The sequence below is a fragment of the Rattus norvegicus genome, chromosome 3 (assembly GCF_021556685.1).
Source record: "Rattus norvegicus strain SHRSP/BbbUtx chromosome 3, alternate assembly SHRSP_T2T, whole genome shotgun sequence".
Taxonomy (NCBI): Eukaryota; Metazoa; Chordata; class Mammalia; order Rodentia; family Muridae; genus Rattus; species Rattus norvegicus.
Genome location: NC_141536.1, coordinates 22,783,797 through 22,807,718, shown reverse-complemented (window position 1 = coordinate 22,807,718; position 23,922 = coordinate 22,783,797). Strand labels below are relative to the sequence as shown.

The window sequence follows — 23,922 nt, the reverse complement described above, 5'->3', positions numbered from 1 at the left end:
CCTATATACACTAACCACTACTGGATTCTTCAACTTTCCACTCTCAGCCACTCATGGTTGGATTAGCTGGACTGTAGTCTGAGTCTTTCTCATAAATCTCTTTCTATGTATATAAAGAGGTCAATCTAGAAGCTTAGTTACCCTAGCAGACTTTGAATAATAGAGAATCCAAGCACTGATGTGTCAGAGGAATATAATCCAGAAATGGAGCTACATTAGAATTCTGAGTGCTTGTGAGAACACTCCTGAAAAACAGGAGTCTTATGACTCCTGAAAAACTTAACTCTTATGACCTCAGTTTCTCCAAAACACTAGTTTGTTCTTCAAATATGTTGGTATGGCCCTCCCTAGGAAATAGGAGTAAGTTTGATTCAGACTATTCATTGCCTCTTCCTATTTCTTTTTTATTTTTATTAACTTGAGTATTTCTTATTTACATTTCGAATGTTATTCCCTTTCCCACTTTCCAGGCCAACATACCCATAACACCTTCCCTTCTCTTTCTATATGTGCTTCCCCTCCCCATCCTCCCCCCATTACCGTCCTCCCCCCCAACAATCACGTTCACTGGGGGTTCAGTCTTGGCAGGACCAAGGGCTTCCCATTACACTGGTGCTCTTATTAGGATATTCATTGCTACCTATGAGGTTGGAGCCCAGGGTCAGTCCATGTAAAGTCTTTGGGTAGTGGCTTAGTCCCTGGAAGCTCTGGTTGGTTGGCATTGTTGTTCATATGGGGTCTCGAGCACCTTCAAGCTCTTCCAGTTCTTTCTCTGATTCCTTCAACGGGGGGTTCTCAGTTCAGTGGTTTGCTGCTGGCATTCGCCTATATATTTGCTGTATTCTGACTGTGTCTCTCAGGAGAGATCTACATCCGGTCCCTGTCAGCCTGCACTTCTTTGCTTCACCCATCTTATCTAATTGGGTGGCTGTATATGTATGGTCCACATGTGGGGCAGGCTCTGAATGGGTGTTGCTTCTGCCTCTGTTTTAAACTTTGCCTCCCAAATCCCTGCCAAGGGTATTCTTGTTCCCCTTTTAAAGAAGGAGTGAAGCATTCACAATTTGGTCATCCTTCTTCAGTTTCATGTGTTCTGTGCATCTAGGTTGATTCGAGCATTTGGGCAAATAGCCACATATCAATGAGTGCGTACCATGTGTGTTTTTCTGTGATTGGGTTACCTCATTCAGGATGATATTTTCCAGTTCCATCCATTTGCCTATAAATTTCATAAAGTCATTGTTTTTGATAGCTGTTTAATATTCCATTGTGTAGATGTACCACATTTTCTATATCCATTCCTCTGTTGAAGGGCATCTGGGTTCTTTCCAGCTTCTAGCTACTATAAATAAGGCTGCTATGAACGAAGTGGAGCATGTGTCTTTTTTATATGTTGGAGCATCTTTTGGGTATGCCCCAAGAAAGGTATAGCTGGATCCTCAGGCAGTTCAATGTCCAATTTTCTGAGGAACCTCCAGACTGATTTCCAGAATGGTTGTATCAGTCTGCAATCCCACCAACCATGGAGGAGTGTTCCTCTTTCTCCACATCCTCGCCAGCATTTCCTGTCACCTGAGATTTTGATCTTAGCCATTCTCACTGGTGTGAGGTGAAATCTCAGAGTTGTTTTGATTTGCATTTCCCTTATGACTAAAGATGTTGAACATTTCTTTAGGTGTTTCTCAGCCATTCGGCATTCCTCAGCTGTGAATTCTTTGTTTAGCTCTGAACTCCATTTTTTAATAGTGTTATTTGTCTCCCTGCGGTCTACCTTCTTGAGTTCTTTGTATATTTTGGATATAAGCCCTCTATCTGTTGTAGGATTGGTAAAGATCTTTTCCCAATCTGTTGACTGCCATTTTGTCATAACCACAGTGTCCATTGCCTTACAGAGCTTTGCAACTTTATGAGATCCCATTTGTCGATTCTTGATCTTAGAGCATAAGCCATTGGTGTTTTGTTCAGGAAATTTTCTCCAGTGCCCATGTGTTCGAGATGCTTCCCCACTTTTTCTTCTATTAGTGTGAGTGTATCTGGTTTGATATGGAGGTCCTTGATCCACTTGGACTTAAGCTTTGTACAGTGTAATAAGCATGGATTGATCTGCATTCTTCTACATACTGACCTCCAGTTGAACCAGCACCATTTGCTGAAAATGCTATCTTTTTTCCATTGGATGGTTTTGGCTCCTTTGTCAAAAATCAAGTGACCATAGGTGTGTGGGTTCCTTTCTAGGTCTTCAGTTCTATTCCACTGGTCTATCTCTCTGTCCCTGTACCAATACCATGCAGTTTTTATCACTATTGCTCGGTAATACTGCTTGAGTTCAGGCATAGTAATTCCTTTGGAGTCCTTTTATTGTTGAGGATAGTTTAGCTATCCTGGGTTTTTTGTTATTCCGGATGAATTTGCAAATTGTTCTGTCTAACTCTTTGAAGAATTGGATTGGTATTTCGATGGGGATTGCATTGAATCTGTAGATCGCTTTTGGTAAAATGGCCATTTTTACTATATTAATCCTGCCAATCCATGAGCATGGGAGATCTTTCCATCTTCTGAGGTCTTCTTCAATTTCTTTCTTCAGAGGCTTGAAGTTCTAATTGCACAGAACTTTTACTTGCTTGGTTAAAGTCACAACGAGGTATTTTATATTATTTGGGACTATTATGAAGGGTGTGGTTTCCCTAATTTCTTTCTCAGCTTCTTTCTCTTTTGTATAGAGGAAGGCTACCGATTAATTTGAGTTAATTTTGTACCCAGCCACTTTGCTAAAGCTGTTTATCAGCTTTAGTAGTTCTCTGGTGGAACTTTTGGGATCACTTAAATATACTATCATATCCTCTGCAAATAGTGATATTTTGACTTCTTCTTTTCCAAACTGTATCCCCTTGATATCCTTTTGTTGTCTGATTGCTCTGGCTAGAACTTCAAGAACTATATTGAATAAGTAGGGAGACAGTGAGCAGGCTTGTCTAGTCCCTGATTGTAGTGGGATTGCTTCAAGTGTCTCTTCATTTAGTTTAATGTTAGCAACTGGTTTGCTGTATATGGCTTTTACTATGTTTAGGTATGGGCCTTGAATTCCTATTCTTTCCAGGACTTTTATCATGAAGGGGTGTTGAATTTTGTCAAATGCTTTCTCACCATCTAAATGAAATGATCATGTGGTTTTGTTCTTTCAGTTTGTTTATATAATGGATGACATTGATGGTTTCCGTATATTAAACCATCCTTGCATGCCTGGGATGAAGCCTACTTGATCGTGGTAGATGATTGTTTTGATGTGCTCTTGGATTCGGTTTGCCAGAATTTTATTGAGTATTTTTGCTTCAATATTCATAAGGGAAATTGGTCTGAAGTTCTCTTTCTTTGTTGGGTCTTTGTATGATTTAGGTATAAGAGTAATTGTGGCTTCATAAAAGGAATTCGGTAGTGCTCCATCTGTTTCAATTTTGTTGGATAGTTTGGATAGTATTGGTCTGAGGTCTTCTATGAAGGTCTGATAGACTTCTGTAGTAAACCTGTCTGGACCTGGGCTCTTTTTGGTTGGGAGACCTTTAATGACTGCTTCTATTTTGTTAGGAGTTATGGGGTTGTTTAAATGGTTTATCTGTTCCTGATTTAACTTTGGTACCTGGTATCTGTCTAGGAAATTGGCCATTTCCTTCAGATTTTCAAGTTTTGTTGAATATAGGCTTTTGTAGTAGGATCTGATGATTTTTTGAATTTCCTCTGATTCTGTAGTTATGTCTCCCCTTTCATTTCTGATTTTGTTAATTTGTACACACTCTCTCTGTCCTCTGGTTAGTCTGGCTAGGGGTTTATCTATCTTTTTGATTTTCTCAAAGAACCAACTTTTGGTTCTGTTGATTCTTTCTATGATCCTTTTTGTTTCTATGTTGATTTCAGCTCTGAGTTTGATTATTTCCTGCATTCTATTCCTCCTGGGTGTATTCGCTTCTTTTTGTTGTAGAGCTTTTAGGTGTGCTGTCAAGCTGCTGACATATGGTCTTTCCTGTTTCTTTCTGCAGGCACTCAGAGCTATGAGTTTTCCTCTTAGCACAGCTTTCATTGTGTCCCATAAGTTTGGGTATGTTGTACCTTCATTTTCATGAAATTCTAAGAAGTCTTTTATTTCTTTATTTCTTCCTTGACATGGTTATCATTTAGTAGAGCATTGTTCAACTTCCAGGTATATGTGGGCATTCTTCCCTTATTGTTATTGAAGACCAGCTTTAGGCCGTGGTGATCTGATAGGATGCATGGGATTATTTCTATCTTTCTGTATCTGTTGAGGCCTGTTTTATGACCAATTATATGGTCAATTTTGGAGAAAATATGATGAGGTGGTGAGAAGAATGTATATCCTTTTGCTTTAGGATAGAATGTTCTAGAAATATCTGTTAAGTCCATTTGGTTCATGACTTCTCTTAGTCTCTCTATGTCTCTGTTTAATTTCTGTTTCCATGATCTGTCCATTGATGAGAGTGGGGTGTTGAAGTATCCTACTATTATTGTGTGAAGTGCAATGTGTGCTTTGAGCTTTAGTAAGGTACCTTTTATGTATGTAGGTACCCTTGTATTTGGAGCATAGATATTTAGGATTGAGAGTTTATCTTGGTGAATTTTTCCTTTGATGAATATGAAGTGTCCTTCCTTATCTCTTTTGAGGACTTTTAGTTGAATATCGATTTTATTTGTTATTAGAATGGCTACTCCAGCTTGTGTCTTCCGACCATTTGCTTGGAAATTTGTTTTCCAGTCTTTCACTCTGAGGTAGTGTCTGTCTTTGTCTCTGAGGTGTGTTTCCTGTAGGCAGAAAAATGCAGGGTCCTCATTGCATATCTAATTTGTTAATCTATATCTTTTTATTGTGGAGTTGAGACCATTACTGTTGAGAGATATTAAGGAATAGTGATTATTGCTTCCTGTTAAACACATATTTGGATGTGAGATTCTGTTTGTGTGCTTTTCTTCTCTTTGTTTTGTTGCCAAGACGATTAATTTCTTGCTTTTTCTAGGTTGTAGCTTGCCTCCTTATGTTGGGCTTTACCATTTATTATCCTTTGTAGGGATGGATTTGTAGAAAGATATTGTGTAAATTTGTTTCTGTCATGGAATATCTTGGTTTCTCCATCTATGTTAATTGAGCGTTTTGCAGGATACAGTAACCTGGGCTGGCATTTGTGTTCTCTTAGCGTCTGTATGACATCTGTCCAGGATCTTCTGGCTTTCACAATCTCTGGTGAGAAGTCTGGTGTGATTCTGATAGGTCTGCCTTTATATGTTACTTGACCTTTTTCCCTTACTGCTTTTAATATTCTTTCTTTATTTTGTGCATTTGGTGTTTTGACTATTATGTGATGGGAGGAGTTTCTTTTCTGGTCCAATCTATTTGGAGTTCTGTAGGCTTCTTGTATGTTTATGGGCATCTCTTTCTTTAGGTTAGGAAAGTTTTCTTCTATGATTTTGTTGAAGATATTTACTGGTCGTTTGAGCTGGGAGTCTTAACTCTCTTCTATACCTAGTATCCTTAGGTTTGATCTTCTCATCGAGTCCTGGATTTCCTGTATGGTTTGAACCAGTAGCTTTTTTGCTTTACATTATCTTTGACAGTTGTGTCAATGATTTCTATGGAATCTTCTGCTCCTGAGATTCTCTCTTCTATCTCTTGTATTCTGTTGGTGATGCTTGTATCTACCGCTCCTTGTCTCTTCCTTTGGTTTTCTATATCCAGGGTTGTTTCCCTGTGTTCTTTCTTTATTGCTTCTATTTCCGTTTTTAATTCCTTCAACTGTTTGTGTTTTCCTGGAATTCTTTCAGGGACTTTTTTGATTCCTCTCTATAGGCTTCTACTTGTTTATGTATGTTTTCCTGCGTTTCTTTAAGGGAGTTCTTCATGTCTTTCTTGAAGTCCTCCAGAATCATGATCAAATATGATTTTGAAACTAGATCTTGCTTTTCTGGTGTGTTTGGATATTCAGTGTTTGCTTTGGTGGGAGAATTGTGATCCGATGATGCTATGTAGTCTTGGTTTATGTTGCTTGGGTTACTGCGGTTTCCTCTAGCCGTCAGATTGTCTCTGGTGTTACTTTGTTCTGCTATTTCTGACAGTGGCTACACCGTCCTATAGACCTGTGTGTCAGGAGTGCTGTAGACCTGTTTTCCTGTTTTCTTTCAGCCAGTTATGGGAACAGAGTGTTCTGCTTTTGGGCATGTAGTCTTTCCTGTCTACTGGTCTTCAGCTGTTCCTATGGACCGGTGTCCTGAATCCACCAGGCAGGTCGTTTGGAGCAGAAAAGTTGGTCTTACCTGTGGTCCTGTGGCTCAGGTTTGCTTGTGGGGGGTTGCTTTTGAGCTTTCTGTGATGGCAGCAACCAGGAGGGCCTGTGTCGCCTTTTCTGAGAGCCCCTGTGCACTTGGGTCCCAGATGGGGTTAAGTGTTTTCCTCTGGAGTCAGAAATGTGGGCGGAGTGTAGTCTCTTTTGGCTTCCCAGGAGTTTCTGCCCCTCTGAAGGTTTAGCTCTCACTCCCACAGGAGTTTTGTGCAGAGAACTGTTGATCGGGTCCCTTCAGGTCCAGGCGGTGTCTGGGGCACGGGGAACCTGTAGCTCCAGTGCCCCTATCTTCCGGTTACCAGGGGCCGTATACAGTTCCCTCTGGAGCCAGGTATGTGGGCAGGAGTGGGCAGTATTGGTGGTCTCTCCCGCTCTGCAGTCTCAGGAGTGCCCTCCTGTCCGGGCAGTGAGCTCTCTCTCTACCTCTTCCTATTTTTATTGGATATTTTTATTTATATTTAAAATGTTATTCCCTTTCCTGGTTTCCCATCCATAAGCCTCCTATCCCATTCCCCCTCACTCGTCTATGAGGGCATTCCCCCTCCCCAAACAACCACCCCTGCCTCTGTGCACTGATATTCCTCCTCACTGGGAAGTGCAGCTTCTCTTCCTATTGGTGCCCAACAAGGCCATACTCTGCTACAGCTGAAGTCATAGGTCTGTCCATGTCTACTCTTGGGTAGTGGTTTAGTACCTGGGAGCTCTGGTTAGTTGGTATTGTTGTACTTATGGTGTTGCAAGAGCCTTCAGCTTTTTCTAACTCCTCTAATGGGGATCCCGTTCTCAGTTCAATGGTTTGCTGCTAACGTTCGCATCTAAATTTGTCATGCACTGGCTGAGTTTTCTCAGAAGACATCTATATCAGCCTCCTGTCAGCATACACTTCTTATCTTCATCACTATTGTCAAAGTTTGGTGACTGTATATAAATGGACTGAACCCCCAAATGGGGCAGGTTCTAAATGCTCATTCCTTCAGTCTCTGCTCCAAATATTCTCTCCATATCTCCTCCTATGAATATTTTTGTTCCTCCATCTAAGAAGGACTGAAGCACCTTCTTCTTGAGCTTCATGTGGTCTGTGGATTATATCTTGGGTAATTCTAGCCTTTGGGCTAATATCCACTCATCAGTGAGTGCATACCATGTGCATGTTTTTGTGTTTGGGTTACCTCACTCTGGATGATATTTTCTAGTTCCAGCCATTTGCCTATAAATTTCATAAAGTCATTGTTTATATTATAATATTCCATTGTGTAGATGTACCACATTTTCTATGTCCATTCCTCCCTTGAAGGACACCTGGATTCTTTCCAGCTTCTGGTTATTATAAAGGAGAGTGCTGTGAACATAGTGGATCATGTGTCCTTGTTATATGTTGGAGCATCATTTGGTTATAAAGCCATGAGTTGTATAGTTGAAACCTCAGGTAGTACTATATCCAATTTTATGACAAACCTCCATACTGATTTCCAAAGTTGTACCAGCTTACAATCCCACCAACAATGGAGGAGTGCTCATTTCTCTACAACCTCTCTAGCATCTGTTGTCACCTGAATATTTTACCTTAGCCATTCTGACTGGTGTGAGGTGGAATCTCAGAGATATTTTGATTTGCAATTCCCTGATGAATAAGGATGTTGAACATTTCTTTAGGTACTTCCCAAACATTTGATATTTCTCAGTTGATAATTCTTTGCTTAGCTGTGTACCCCATTTTTTAAATAGGGTTATTTGACTCTCTGGAGTCTAACTTCTTGACTTCTCAGTATATATCGGATATTAGCCCTCTCTCAGATGTAGGACTTGTAAAGACCTTTCCCCAATCTGTTGGTTGCTGTTTTGTACTAATGACAGTGTCCTTTGCCTTACAGAAACTTTGCAAATTTATGAAGTCCTATTTCTCAATTCTTGATGTTAGAGGATAAGCCATTGGCTTTCTGTTCAGGAAACTTTCCCAAGTGCCCATGTGTTCAAGGCTCTTCCCCACTTTTTCTTCTATTAACTTGAGTGCATCTGGTTTTATGTGTAGGTCCTTGATCTGCTTAGACTTAAGCTTTGACATGGCAATAAGAATCAATTGATTTTAATTCTTCTACATGCTGACATCCTGCTGAATGAGCACCATTTGTTGAAAATGCTACCTTTTTCCCATTGGGTGGTTTTAGCTCCTTTGTCAAAAACCAAGTGACCATAGGTGTATGGGTTCATTTCTGGATTTTCAGTTCTATTCTACTGATCTACCTGCCTGTCTCTATACCAATACCATGGAGTTTTTATCACTATTGCTCTGTAATACTGCTTGAGGTCAGGGATGGTGATTCCTCCAGAAGTTCTTTTATTGTTGAGGATAGTTTTCACTACCTTGGGTTTTTTGTTATTCCAAGTGAATTTGTAAATTGTTCTAACTCTATGAAGAACTGAGTTAGAAATTTGATGGGGTTTGCATTAAATATGTAGATTGCTATTGGCAAAATTGTCAGTTTTACTATATTAATCCTGCCAATCCATGAGCATGGAAGAGCTTACCATCTTCTGGGATCTTCGATTTCTTTCTTCAGAGACTTGAAGTTCTTGTTATACAAATCTTTCACTTGCTTGGTTAGAGTCATACCACGATATTATTTATTTTTGACTATTGTGAAGAGTGTCATTTCCCTAATTTCTTTCTCAGTCTGTTTATCCTTTGAGTAGAGGAAGGCTTCTGATTTGATTGAGTTAATTTTATATCCAGCCACTTTGCTGAATTTGTTTCTCAGGATTAGTAGTTCTCTGGTGGAACTTTTGGGGTCACTTAAATATACTATCGTATCATCTGCACATAGTGATATTTTGACTTCTTCCTTTCCAATCTGTATCCCTTTGACCTCCTTTTGTTGTCTGATTGCTCTGCCTAGGACTTTGAGTACTATATTGAGTTAGTAGAGAAACAGTGGGCAGCCTTGTCTAGCCCCTGATTTCAGTGGGATAGCTTCACGTTTCTCTCCATTTAGTTTGATATTTGCTACTGGTCTGCTGTATACTGCTTTTACTACATTTAGGTTTGGGCCTTGAATTCCTGATATTTCCAAAACTTTTAACATAAAGGGGTGTTGAATTTTGCAAATGCTTTCCCAGCATCTAATGAGATGAACATGTGGTTTCTTTTTTTTACACAGTAGATTACCTGTATTGATAAATTTTCATATTGAACCATCCCTGCATCCCTGGGATAAAGCTTACTTGATCATGACAGATGATCATTTTGATAATTTTGGATTCAGTTTGCAAGGATTTTATTAATTTTTCATTGATGATTCATAAGGCAAATTCATCTGAAGTTCTCTTTGTTGGATCTTTGTGTGATTTAGTTATAAGCATTACTGTGGCTTTATAGAAGGAATTGGATAGTCTTCCTTTTGTCTCTATTTGTGGACAGTATGGGTATTAGGTCTTCCATGAAGGTTTGATAGAACTCTGCACTAAACCCATCTGGTCCTGGGCTTTTTTGGTTGGGAGACTTTTAATAACTGCTTTTATTTCTTTAGGAGATATGGGAATGTTTAGATGGTTTATCTGTTCCTGATTTAACTTTAATACCTGGCATCTGTCTAGAAAATGGTTCATTTCTTCTAGATTTTCCATTTTTGTTGAATATAGTCTTTTATAGTAGGATCTGATGATTTTTTTATTTTCCTCAGTTCTATCTCTGTGCCCTCTGGTTAGTCTGGCTAAGGGTTTATCTATCTTGTTGATTTCTTAAAGAACCAACTCCTGAGTTTGTTGGTTCTTATGTAGTTCTTTTTGTTTTTACTTGGTTGACTTCAGCCCCGTGTTTGATTATTTTCTGCCATCTACTCCACTTGGGTGTATTTACTTCTTTTTGTTCTAGAACTTTTAGGTGTGCTGTCAAGCTGCTAGTGTATGCTTTTTCCAATTTCTTTATAGAAGCACTCAGAACTTTGAGTCTTCCTCTCAGCACAGCTTTCATTGTGTCCCATAAGATGGGATATGCTGCTTTCATTTTCATTAAATTCTAGCCGTTCTTTCTTAATTTCTTCCTTGACCAAGTTATAACTGACTAGAGCATTGGTCAATTTCCATGTGTGTATGTGGACTTTCTGATTTTTGTTGTTATTGAAGACCAGCCTTAGTCCATGGTGATCTGATAGGACGCATGGCATTATTTCAATTGTCCTGTATCTGTTGAGGCTGGTTTTGTGACCTATTATATTGTCAATTTTTGAGAAGGTACCATGAGCTACTGAGAAGGTACCTTCTTTTGAGGATGAAATATTCTATAGATATGTGTTAAATCCATTTGGTTCATAACTTCTGTTAGTTTCTTTGTCTCTCGTTAGTTTCTGTCCATGATTTTTCCATTGTTGAGAGTGAGTTGTTGGAGTCTCTAATACTGTGTGAGGTACAATGTGTGCTTTGAGCTTTAATAAAGTTTCTTTTATGGGTTTAGATGGCCTTGCATTTGGAGCATAGATATTCAGGATTGAGAGTTCATCTTGGTAGATTTTTCCTTTGATGAATATGAAATGTCTTTCCTTATCTTTTTGGATAACTTTTGGTTGGAACTCAATTTTTTTGATATTAGAATGGCTACTCCAGCTTGTTTCTTGGGAAATTGTTTTTTACTCTGAGGTAGTTTCTGTCTTTATCACTGAGGTGTATTTCCTGTAGGCATCAAAATGCTGGGTCTTTTTTACATATCCAGTCTGTTAGCCTTTGTCATTTTATCAGGGAATTGAGTCCATTGATCTTAAATTATATTAAGGAATTGTGCTTGTTATTTGTTATTTTTGTTGTCAGGGGTGGAATTATGTTTGTGTGGATCTCTTGGTTACTGCTGTGCCAGATCTAGAAGGGGTAAAAGACAGCCTTTAATACAATTTTACAACAACACTTTGCTTTTTCTAGGGTGTAGTTTCCCTCCTTGTGTTGGAGTTTTACATCTATTATCATTTGTAGGGCTGGATTTGTGGAAAGATATTGTGTAAATTGGTTTTGTCATGGAATATCTTGGTATATCCATCTATGTTAGTTGAGAGAATAGCCTGGGCTGGCATTTGTGTTCTCTTAGAGTTTTTATGACATCTGCCCTGGATCTTCTGGCTTTCGTAGTCTAAGGTGAGAAGCCTGGTGTAATTCTGACAGATCTGCCATTATATGTTACTTGACCTTTTTCCCTTAATATTCTTTGTTTTGTGCATTTGGTATTTTGACTATTATGTGACAGAAGGAATTGCTTTTCTGGTCCAATCTATTTGGAGTTCTGTAGACGTCTTGTATGATTATGGGCATCTCTTTCCTTAGGTTAGGGTAGTTTCCTCTATAATTTTGTTGAAGATATTTACTGGCACTTTAAGTTTAGAGTCTTTACTTTCTTCTGTACCTCTTATCCTTAAATTTTGATCCTCTCATTGTGTCCTGGATTTCTTGAATATTTTGGGTTAGGAACTTTTTGCGTTTTACATTTTTTTCTGGTGTGTCAATGTTTTCTATGGTATCTTCTGCCCCTGAGGTTCTCTCTTCTATCTGTTGTATTCTGTTGGCGATGCTTGTGTTTGTGACTCCTGATCTCTTTCCTAGGTTTTCTATCTCCAGGATCATCTCCCTTTGTGATATCATTTCTTTTTCCTTTTTTAGATCCTAGATGGTTTTGTTCAATTCCTTCACCTGTTTGGTTTTGTTTTCCCATAATTCTTTAAGGGACTTTTGTGTTTCCTCTTTAAGGGCTTCTACTTCTTTACCTGTGTTGTCCTGTATTTCTTTAAGGAAGTTATATATGCCATTCTTGAAGTCCTCTATCACCATAAGTTGTGATTTTTAAATCCAGGTCTTGTTTTCTGGTGTGTTTGGATATCCAGTATTTGCTTTGGTTGGGTAACTGGGCTATGTCTGTCTTGTTGTCTCTGACAATGGATTGACCCTCCTTTAAGCCTGTGTGTCATCACGCCTGCGGGTATATTTTCTTGCGCCTGGATCTGGGTACAGAGAACTATGGTTTCAGTTCAACTCCAGACACAGTCAGAATCTGGAACGGTCCTGTTCCAGACTGCTGCTGGGTTTGTGTGTCCTGTGGCCTCCAGGCAGGTCACTGAGAGCAGAAGAGTTGGTCTTACTTACCTCTACTCTCAGGTGTGTCAGTGCTCCTGGGTGACTAGCTTTCAGCATTCAGCACAGAAATAAACCAGAAGGGTCCTGTCCATGATTGCTTGTAGGTTCCTGTGCCCAGAGGGCACTAGGGGTGTTCCTCTTGGACGAGGAATGTGAGCCGGAGTTATTGTCTCCCCTGAGCTCTTAGGATTGTCTGCACTTCTGAGGTTCCAGCTATCACCCCCATGGGATTTGGGTACAGAGAGCTATGGGACAGTTTCAGCTCTGGGCCCAGGCAGAAACCAGAAGGTTCGCATCCCAGACTGTTCTTGGGTTTGTGTATACTGTGGCCTCCAGGCAGGTCACTTGGATCAGAAGAGTTGGTCTTACCTCTCTACTCTCAGGTGTGTCAGTGCTCCTGGGTGACTGGCTTTCAGCTCTCTGCACAGGCAGAACCTGGAAGGGTCCTGCCCATGACTGCCCCTAGGTTCCTGTGCTCAGAGGGCACTGGGCAGGTTCTTCATTAGCCAGGAATGTGAGCAGAGTTGTGAGCTCTCAGAATTGTCTGCAGGGCTCTCTCCCCCACAGAATTTGGGAACAGAAGGCTGTGGGATCTGTTCAACTCTGAGTGCAGGCAGGAACCAGAAGGTGCCTCTTCTCATTTTTATTCAGAATGTTTACAGCAAAAACTCCCATGAACTTTACTCATATCAATTTCTTAACCCTCAAAATATATTGTCTGATACTCTTTATAAAGTTGGCTGTTGAATGAGACTTTTGTAGGCCTCATTCATTGATTCTATTCTCCCGTGTTCCACCACCTCTGAAACACTGACACATAAGTATGAGGATGATCATAGAAAACAAATTTGCACTCCAGAGAGAGGAAGAAACTTGCCAAACAATAGGATTCTTATTTGCCAAATATCATATATCAGTTGATAACTTGCTTGTTAATCCAAACTCTTTGTGGCATTTCATTAGAATCTTTGGTATGTATGCAATTTTTAACAAGGGTTTTAAAGTAAAGTACATTTTTACCAAATGAATAATCTGACTTATTTGCTTACCTCAGACCTCTGCAAGACATAGTGATTTCAGAAGGTTATTTAAAGAATATTATATTTAAAATTTGAAGAAGAGTCTTCATAAATTTAACACCAGAACCCTGCCCCCAGCTTGGTTTTGTGGTTTTAATCATCTGGTGCCCCTAGAAAGAATAGTGAGGCAAACACATCTCTTCTTTTAAATTGCCTCCATAATCATGGCTTTTTCTTACCTTCCCATATGTTAATATTACTTATAAATATCCTTAAAGTTTTGGGAAAATGGTTAATTATTGAACACTTTAAGCATACAATATAAAATAGACCACAATTTCCTCTAATTTATATTTTAAACCTTTAAAATCTAAACAATAAAATCTTTCACATTTTTATTTGAAGATTTTTTTAAAGTATGTTTTAATATTTTCATTATCATTGTTTTATGTTATTAAGATTTGTCTTCTTTTGTTTAAGACTATAAAGTATAGTCTATGTCTGGTAGTAAAATAACTTTTATTCACCAGATGTAATTGTCTGGGAGGCTTATGGCTAAATAATTTCAACCTTTATATTTCTTTCTGAACTCTAGCTGGCTGGTTCAATTCAACTGTCCCTGCTCATACTCCTCTCCAATCTTACTGATTCAAACTGGCTTTACTCGGCTTCTAGTTGAATTGCCCTGCTTGGCCTGAAGCTAACTCTATCAATCTGTTCTAATCTTCTGGCTCATTCTCATTCTCTGATTCACTCTGTATTCATATGTAAGCTGTCTCTGTAAAACTATCCTAGTAAAACTACCACTTCTTCCTCTCCCTCCTCCTCCTCCTCTCCCTCCTTCTGCTCTTCCTCCTTCCTCCTCCTCCCCCCTCTGACTCATTCTGTCAAATATTCCTCTGATCCATCATTTTGTCTGCCCCTCAATTAGATGTCAATTTTAAACATGGCTGCTTTCTTCTACAAACTAAACTTACCTACGTTGTTATAGGTTAACTGATTGTTTGAAGACTATGTCTGTATTTCAGGAAGAGGAATTAAAAGTGTGCCATCCTAGTCAGACCACATAGCCTAGAAGGTCTTTGGTTGTGATCTCCATGCCAGAGCAGCCATGTTGATGGATTAAAATTCTTCTATACATGGATAAGTAATCTTCACTGAATTTTTCAATGTAGCATTTTATAAATTATTATGAAGAATATAAGAAAAATCATTCTTTATGCTTAAATGAGATTATAACTTTTTAATAAAATTAAAATAACACTTTCTTTAAAGTCACTGGACTATAAGAAGAGATATTGATTGTATGGTGTGTAAAGTAATCATTTTGCTTCTTATTTTCTGATATTTACCAGTTGCTCAAACACCAATGTTCATGTTGCTACAATTATGTGCTAGGCCTTAGGGAGGTAGCTTTCAACTTAAATCTAACTTGTATTCTCTGGATTCTATATCCAAGGTGCATAATATTTTCAGAAGTAGGAATTTACCTTTCCCAACAACTCAACAGAAGGCCTCTTAGGCCTAGTATTGTTGGTTTTATTACTCTAGGGCTTGGAGTAGGAGCATTGTCAATTCATATGTAAATTTTTTATGTAAACTATACAACTTGTATGTGGATAAAGTTATATTTGAGTAAAAACAAATTAAAAGAGGCCATGAATTTGAAGAGGATAAGGCACTTAAGCTTAGAAGAGAGGAAAGTGGAAATGATATATATTCTAGTTATCAAATTATATTTAAAAAGAAACTGTAGTAGAAATTAATAGTTAGATTTTCAATGAAGATGTCAAAGATACTACTAAGATTTTTTTTTGCTGTCTTTTATACTGCCTCTGAAAAATGATTTTGAGAGATTAGTGGGCTGGTGAGCTCAGTGAATAAATGTACCTGATAGTCTGAGTTTAATCATTGGGATGTAGATGATAGAAAGGGAGAAAAATGTCCACAAGTTTTTCTCTGACCTACACACACACACACACACACCTAAGTAAGAGTAATAAGCAAATTAAAAATAACTTAGTTTTAAGAAAAGCTGCTATCTAGAGAATGTCATTGTTTCTTGATAGTGAAATGGAGAATATCTGTATGATGAGGTAAACACATTTTCAAGAGTTTAAAGGAAACAGATTTCCTTTGAGTTTAAAGGAAAGAATAACAATTTATAATTCAACCATATTTGTCTTTAATGCTAGAACATTTTTATGTTCCCTCTTCTGTTAAATTTTTATTTTATCTCTCCCTTTCTGGGTGTTGGTTTTGTTCTTATTTACTTATTCTATTTCATAGAAAAGTGGGATTGAAATTTGAAATAACTAGGTAATCATTGTGTAAAAGTTTTTCTGTGCCATTTGTGATGTGAATATGTAGGTAATTTAAAACAAAATTATATTTAATATAAAAATATGGAATTTAGGACTCAAATGTGGCTTTTTAAATATTTATTCTTTTCATAAATATTTTAATATTCATAAAATTCATTATCATATTTATAGATAATAAAATTAAAATACTAAATTATTAACTCAATTCTCAGAGTTTAGAAAAAGGAAGTATGAAATTACTTCAAAATAACAGAAAAAAGTAATTTTCTGTGATTAATTCTGGAAACAACTAATTATAAGTAGAAATTCTTTTATCTAAATTTAACTATGATGTCAAACTATGGAAGTGGTCAGAGAGAATGATCCCCTGTCTCCAATTAGGTTTGTGTTTTATTTTTCTTCAAGAAAGAATTGGGCAGAACAGTGAAGAGACCAAAAGGAGGGGCTTTGTCATACAACTTAAAACAGATTGTCATTTGGTACTTAGCAGTTTAAATGGAACTGGTTTGAACTTCTAATAGCACAGAAATGCTACTTGCTAAGAACTATTGTAGTTCTGGGAAGTAATGAAACTCCAAAGCTCCAGGAGAATCTCAGGGTACCAAGTAAACCCAATCCTTTGCACAGCAAGTCTGCAGACCACTAATAAAACTTCCACCCAGGAAAACAGCATAAGGACTGGAGTAACAAGTCTCTGGAGTATTAGAGTATCAGATCTTGGTGGTTGAGTCTTGAAGGTTTACTTGAGTGAGCTCCCTATCCAGGTCCAAATACAAGGAACCTCTGACAAATCTGCCTTTGCAACTCATTTAAGCAATTCTTTCTTCTCTCATTAGTGAGGTGACTTCTCGCCTTGAAAAGAGTGCTTTGCCAGTGGAAGGGGAAGCCCTGGGTCCTGCTAAGACTGAACCCCCAGTGAACTAGACTATGGGGGGAGGGCGGCAATGGGGGGAGGGTTGGGAGGGGAACACCCATAAGGAAGGGGAGGGGGGAGGGGGATGTTTGCCCGGAAACCGGGAAAGGGAATAAACACTTGAAATGTATATAAGAAATACTCAAGTTAATAAAAAAAAAAAAAAAGAAAGAAAAGAGTGCTTTGAACCCAAGTTACTGAGGGGCAGAACTCGGACTTGGCTCCAAAGCCTTCTATATTCTATTTTCTTCCTCCTCTGTTTGACTCCTACAGCAAATTTTGTGTCTATAGTCTTCTAACATCCTAATTTGTTGGATGTCAGCTAAACCTTGATTGGCTGAATGGGTATGCAAATAAGACCAAAAATAGGACCAATCAAGGAAGAAGTGTCAAGCCTTGTGTGAGAAGAGAAGAACCCTAAGCCCATCAAAAGTTGCTAAAAGTTTATTACCAGGTCCATGAGTCTCTGTCTTTAGACCTGTAAATAGTTCTGTTTGTTCCAAGTTGCTGTTTATTTTGTTTCTGTTTTTGTCTTTGTTTTTTTTTTCACCTGCAGCTATAACAGCTATCAGAAATCCCCTTTCTGTGACTTCTTGAGTTTGGATGTTTAAAGGGTCCAAAAATTGTCAGAAAACTGAGTAGTAAAATTCACCTGAAGTAGAGACCAGACTAGCATCCTGAACTCCAGATAAGACTAACACCCTACCCTACTTACCCAGAATAACCCTAATGGTCCTTTCCCTTCTCATCACTATATTCTGGTACACACCTCCAACATAAGTCTTCTACTTTACCACAGGCCAGATAGCTCTCTGAAAACCAAGTAAGACATCCCTTCGCCCTGCCCATGGTAGCCCAGTATAAACCCAACAACCTCTCCTTTCTTTGTCACCATATGCAGACCCATACTTGTCAAAAACCTCCTACTCCACTAGAAACCAGACCAGCATCTTTACCACAGAGACCAGGCCAGTTCTACAAAAAATAAGGCAGAAACCTTCTACCACACCAGAATCCAGACTAACATCCTAAAACCCAGACAGCACCCCAGTCAGATCAGAGGCCACACACATTACCAGAATTCCAGCCCCCAAGGTGGGTAGCAACCTCCTGCTGGGCAAGAAACAATTCAGGCCATGAAAGTCCAGCCTTCAACTTGGGTGGAGATCCTTTACTCAATCAGAGGCCACTCCACTCAGAAGAACAGAGAGGAAACAGAAACTAAGGAAGAAAATAAGAAAATACCCATCGAACAAAGACACACACACACACGCACACATTTTACATATATACATATATATATATATATTTATATATATATATTCACACACACATACATTTAGCCACACAAGATAACTAGATAACAATCAAAATCAACAACAGCCAAAGCAATGTGTCACCACCAAAGCTCAACCATCCCACTACAGCAAGCCCTGAATATTCCAACAGAGGTGAGACACAAAAAAAATGACCTTAAAACCAACTTTATGAAGATGATAGAGGTCCTAAAAGAGGAAGTTCATAAATGCCTTAAAGGGAGAAGGAGGACGGGGGGGAGGAGGAGGGGGAGGAGGAGGAGGAAGACGATCAAAAAATTGAAGGAAGTTCAGGAGTGGTGGTACATTCCTCTTATCCCAACATTTGGCAGGTATAAGTAAGCAACTTTGTAAGTTCAAGACCAGCTTGGTCTACAGGTTTACTACCAGGACATCCAGCACTAAAAAAAGAAACCCTTGTTTAAACAGCTAAAAAAGAAAGAAAAAGAAAAAAGAAAGGAAGAAATCAATAAATCCCCTAAAAAGTGCTGTGAAAGACAAAAAGAAAAAAAGAGTTGAACAAAGCAAAACTGTTCAAGACTGAAAATGGAAATAAAAGCAATAAAAACAAACTTTTTGTTTGAGGGGACTCTAGAAATGGAAAATCTAGCCAAGTAAACAGGAACTAGAAACACAATACAACAGAATACACAAGATGAAAGAATCTCAGATGCTGAATATATCATAAAAAATAGATAAATCAATCAAATTAAATGTTGAATCTAAAAAATTCTGACATAAACCACCAAAATATCTGGGACACTAAGAAAAGTCCAAATCCAAGAAAAATAGAAATAGACGATCCCAGCTCACAGGTACAGAAAATAGTTTTAACAAAATCAAAGAGGAAACTTTTCTTAACCTAAAAAAGGACATGACTACAAAATTAGAAATGCTTATAAAACACCAAATAGGTTTAACCAGAAAAGAGAGTCCTCTTACCACATAAATATCAAAACACTAAACACAGAGAACAAAGAAATAATTTTAAAAGCTTCAAGGAATAAGAAACCAAGCAACATATAAATACAGACCCATTAGAATTACATATAGCCTCTCAATAGAGACTCTAAAAGCCAGAGTGGCCTGTCAGATGTGTTGTAGACCCTAAGAGACTACAGACACCAACATAGATTATTATACCCAGCAATACTTTCAATCTACATAGACGGAAAAACCAAGGTATTACATGACATTGTAAATTTTAAATTCAGCCATGTAGAAGGTATTAAAAAGAAAATTCCAACTCAAGAAGATTAACTATACCCACAAAACACAGGCAATAGTCTCAACATAACCTAAAAAAGAAACACATACAAACACACATATATACACACACACACACCTTTATATTTTAACATGCCTTAAGCAACAGGATAGCAACTTCATGCTCTTATGATCTACCTCCTGCCAATGATACCCCACATTGGGGGCCACTTGTTGCAGTAAAAATAAAAACTGGCAGAACTGGTTCCCATGCACACCCTGGTGGTCGCTAGTTCCAGCTCCAAAGGACATTGAAACTAGCATTAATTTTTCTCAGATTAGCATCTCTCCCAGTAGCTCTCTGCTAGCCTTGAACTCTCTGGTTCCAACTACCTGGTAAAATCAGGGTTCTAGAAGTCCAACAGCAGCTGGCCTATCCTATTCCCGCCATGGATTCTGCCCACACTTCCAGCAACCACCCCCTGGTTGTTAAAGTATAAACTCTTAACTACCTGGTAAAATCAAGACTCAACAAAGTATAACCCAACCATCAGATTTTATGTTAAACTCTCAATCTACAATAAAGTCATACAATAAGCTTACATCTAGTTGATAAAAATATAAACCGCCCACATAGATAAGATAAATTTGCCTACAGAAATCCATGCCAGCTACCTTGGCAATTCAAGACCAGCTGGATCTGGGTCATTCTTTTCCATTTCCATCTTGATTCTTCCTCTCTTCCCCTTCTCTCTCGCCTTATAAAAGCTTTGTCCCTGCCTTATTTTTTACTGTCAAATCATGGCCTTGACATAACTTGTCTGCCTTCACCTTCATAATGACATCAACATACAGGTATGTCTCTTGTATCACTGATCTAAGATATATCATGAATGGTATTGGATTTTGTCAAATAATCTTTCAGATCTAACAAGATAATCGTTTTTAAAAGTTTGTTTATATGGTTGCTAACATGAAATATTGAAACATGTCCTGAGTCTCTGGAATGAAGCCTACTTGATCATGGTGAATGACGTTTGTGATGTATTCTTGAATTTAATTTGAAAGTATGTTATTGAATATTTTTGCATCAATATTCATAGAAAATTTTGTCTGTAATTCATTTTCATTGTTGTATCATTGTATAGTTTGTGTATCAGGGTAAATGTGGTCTCATAAAATAGATTTGGCTATATTCCTTCTGTTTCTATTTTGTGGAATGCCTTGAGGAGGATTGTCATTAGATCTTCATATAAAGTCTGGTAGAATTCTGTGGTAAAATCACTTGGCCCTGGGCTCTTTTATGTTTGGAAATTTTAGTGACTTCTATTTCCTTGGGGTTATTTGTCTATTTAAGTTGTTTATCTGATCTTGATTTAACTTTTATGTTATCCATCAAGAAAATTTTAGATTTTCCAATTTTGTGAACTAAGCTTTTTGAAGTATAACCAAATGATTCTTTGGATTTCCTAAATGTCTGTTGTTGTGCCTTGCTTTTTGTTTCTAAATTTATTTATTTGGATATTTTCTCTCTGTCCTTTAGTTTGGCTAAGAGTTTGTCTTGTTAATTTTCATTGATTCTTTGTACTAGATTAATTCCTAGACAATTCCTAGCTAGTTAACAGATATATGAGAAAAAAGATTTAAACCATTAAACTTTGAAGTTGTTTTATAGAGCAATAGTAACTGATACAGTTAGTATACACTCAGTCATAACAGCTCCTGAAGTAACTGAAGCAGCATGTACATGTCAACTCTCTCTTGAGGACCAGTGATAGTTTTTAAATATAGGTGTGTAAATGTTTTCTAAAACTACTTTCACTTTATAAACTTACGATTGATATTTGAATTCCAAAATTAAATTTTAAGTGATATATGATATTTCAGAAGAAAAATGAAGAATGGGTATAAAGTTACCAACAATTCCAGGATCTATGGGCAGAATGTTGATAACAGAGATTTTAAAATATAAAAGAGATAAATGCTCATGGATTTATAAATGAAGAGATAAACTGCTCATGGATTGGAAAATCAAGCATAGTAAACATGTCAGTTTTCCCCAAATTAATATAAAGCTTTGTCCTTAGCAAATTTCCAAAGAGAATTTATTTTACTTAGATGTGATCATCAAAAATATATATTTTTATGTACTGGATGGTGTTGTGTCAATTTGACTCAAGTTAGAGTCATCTGAGAGGAAGGAACCTTGAGAAAATACCTCTATAAAATGTCTCTATAGGGCATTTTTTTAAATTAGTGATTCATGGGCCTAGTCCATCATGGGTGGTGCCATCACTGGGTTGGTGTTTCTGGGTTCTATAAGAAAGCAAACTGATCAAGTTATAGGGACAAACCAGTAAGCAGTACTCTTCCATGGCCTCTGTATCAGCTCCTGCCTCGAGGTTCCTGCCCTGTTTGAGTTCCTGCCCTGACTTCCTTCCATGAACAATGATATGGAAGTGTCTGCCAAATAAGCTCTATTTCCCCCCAACTTGCTTTTTGGCAATCTCAGCAAAAGAAACTCAGACTAAGGTTGATACCAGTAGAATGGGGTATTGTTGTAACCAACCCAAACACCTTTTTGGAAGGATAAGCTTTTGAACTTTAAGATAGAAGATCCATTGAGTGTTGAAAGCTTATTGGGCTGTTCTGTGGAAGCCTACTGTGGGCTCACCCTCCTAATGAGGTGACCATTGTATGAGATGATGGCAGCGGTGGTGATGGGCCCCGCAGGGGCCATGGAAGTGATGCCAGAGGTGGCAGGGGCTGGCTGGGCAGCTGGTGGTGGAGGAGACTGTGGTCTTCAGGGGTCTGTAGGTAGAGGCATGTCTTGGACCAGCAGCAGGAACAGCAGCGAAGAGACCTGGGGGGGCGCTTCAGGTGCTGCAACAGCTTCTTCAAGAGCTGTGCCCAGGAGTTAATACCTAGCCTACATCTGTGAGAGTGGTCATTGCTATGTGGAGACTGGTTGCTGTACCTACTACTGTGAACTCTGGGAGTTCTGGCTGCTTTGGACTGTCCTCATCCTCTTGAGTTGTTGTGCCTCCCGCCACTGAAGAGCAAAACTTAGGCTGCAGCAGCAGCAGTGGCAGCGTGAAATCAACTTGTTTACCATGGAGCATGTTATGGGACTGGCCCTGTTCCAATTGGTTCACTGCTTGACCTTCACCTCTTCTGAGCCTTCAAACCCCCAGCCTATGAGGATGTGGTTTAGTACCCAGGAACACTGACACCTCCTTAAACTATGGCCCCTGGTTACCCATTACTTCTAAGGAATGTACCAGCTAGTCTTCCGAATCCAGCTGCCCTGCCCACTTGGAAGGGACAAATGTAGGTTTTTCCTCCCACCAGAGTGCTCTCCCTCATTAGGTGAGCCCCAGGGCAGGATGGAGCCCAGTCCACATAAGCCCTTCCTGCCACTATTGTTGTCTGATTGATGGCTCAGGTATTGAGCTCTGACCTTGTCTTGACTCCAGCGAAGGTGAGCCAGTCAAGGAGGTAAGGGCTAGTGCCACCCAACCAGATCTGGAGTACCATTCCCCCTTGTGCACTGCCTCCAGATTTTATGTCCCAGGCCCTTCCCTTGGGCCTGGTTTCTAGTTATGGGAACATCCTGTAAGAAGTTTCAAGAGGGAAACTGGGTACTACTTGGCCACCAGGATTCAGTCCTGGACCAACTACAGCCCTTCATGTGGGTCCTTGCCCTCCTAGAACATGCCTGAAAGGGCTGGAGCCCCAAAGAGGGGCAGTACCGAGGACTGTACTATCTTTACTCACTCCCAAAACACATACAGAAGATGTTAATATCATTAAAGAGGCATGGACCAGCTTTTAAAAAAAAAGTTCATCTTTTTAAACATCACTTCATTATAATAGAACATTAAAAATAATTTCTAATACATTTTAATTTTTAATTTTAAAGTTTTAAAGGATCATTTTTTAGAATACAGTTAGAGCTCAGTGGTTGATAGAATTTTGACTCAAATGATGTAGTGAATTCTGGAATTGCTTAAAAAGAAACATTTTCTGGCCTACCTGAGATAGTATAGCAAATTAAAGTCACCATTTAAACGATCTGATGGTGTCATTCTCAGAGTCTTAGTTGAAAGTAATTTAGCAACTTCATCTCATACAATTTCTCACTGCCCCTGAAAGAATCTTGAATTAACACATTGCCTAATTGATCACATTGTTGCAAACAAGATCTTGATTTTTTTCCCTTGTAATTTTAAAGTAAAATTTGATGAGCATTTCCCTTTATTACAGAAACTGCGGAACTCACATTTTTCAATGCATCTAATCTAGTTGGTCATTAATTGAGCAGGGTAAAACTTACCGCTGTGAGCCGTGGTGCTGAGTAGGCCTTCTGTACCTTTACACATATGAGAAGCTGAGAAACCAATTTTGCTTGCATTGGTCTCAGTTTCCATGAATAAAATGGACTGTGACAGGCATATTTCCTTTAACTTTCATGATCTATTCCTTACCTGTCTCTTTGTTGTACTTCTTCCTCTGTGTGAGCTCCAGTTAACCTTACACAAGCACAGCACATAGCACACAAGACTGTGTCATATCCATGCTACTTTGTTCTTCCTTTCATTATGCAGTTTCTAGTTCTTGTTGACAGTGTTCAGTGATAAGAATAATAAACAGAAGAGGGGGGAAGCTAATAAACCCTTACTAATTGATTGACCATTGGGA

General features: G+C 38.5%; 1 pseudogene; it reads left to right on the top strand.

Moving 5' to 3' along the window:
* Positions 1 to 22,046: 22,046 nt before the first annotated feature.
* On the top strand, positions 22,047 to 22,857 carry LOC134486218 (WW domain-binding protein 1-like; annotated as a pseudogene).
* The last annotated feature ends 1,065 nt before the right edge of the window (positions 22,858 to 23,922 follow it).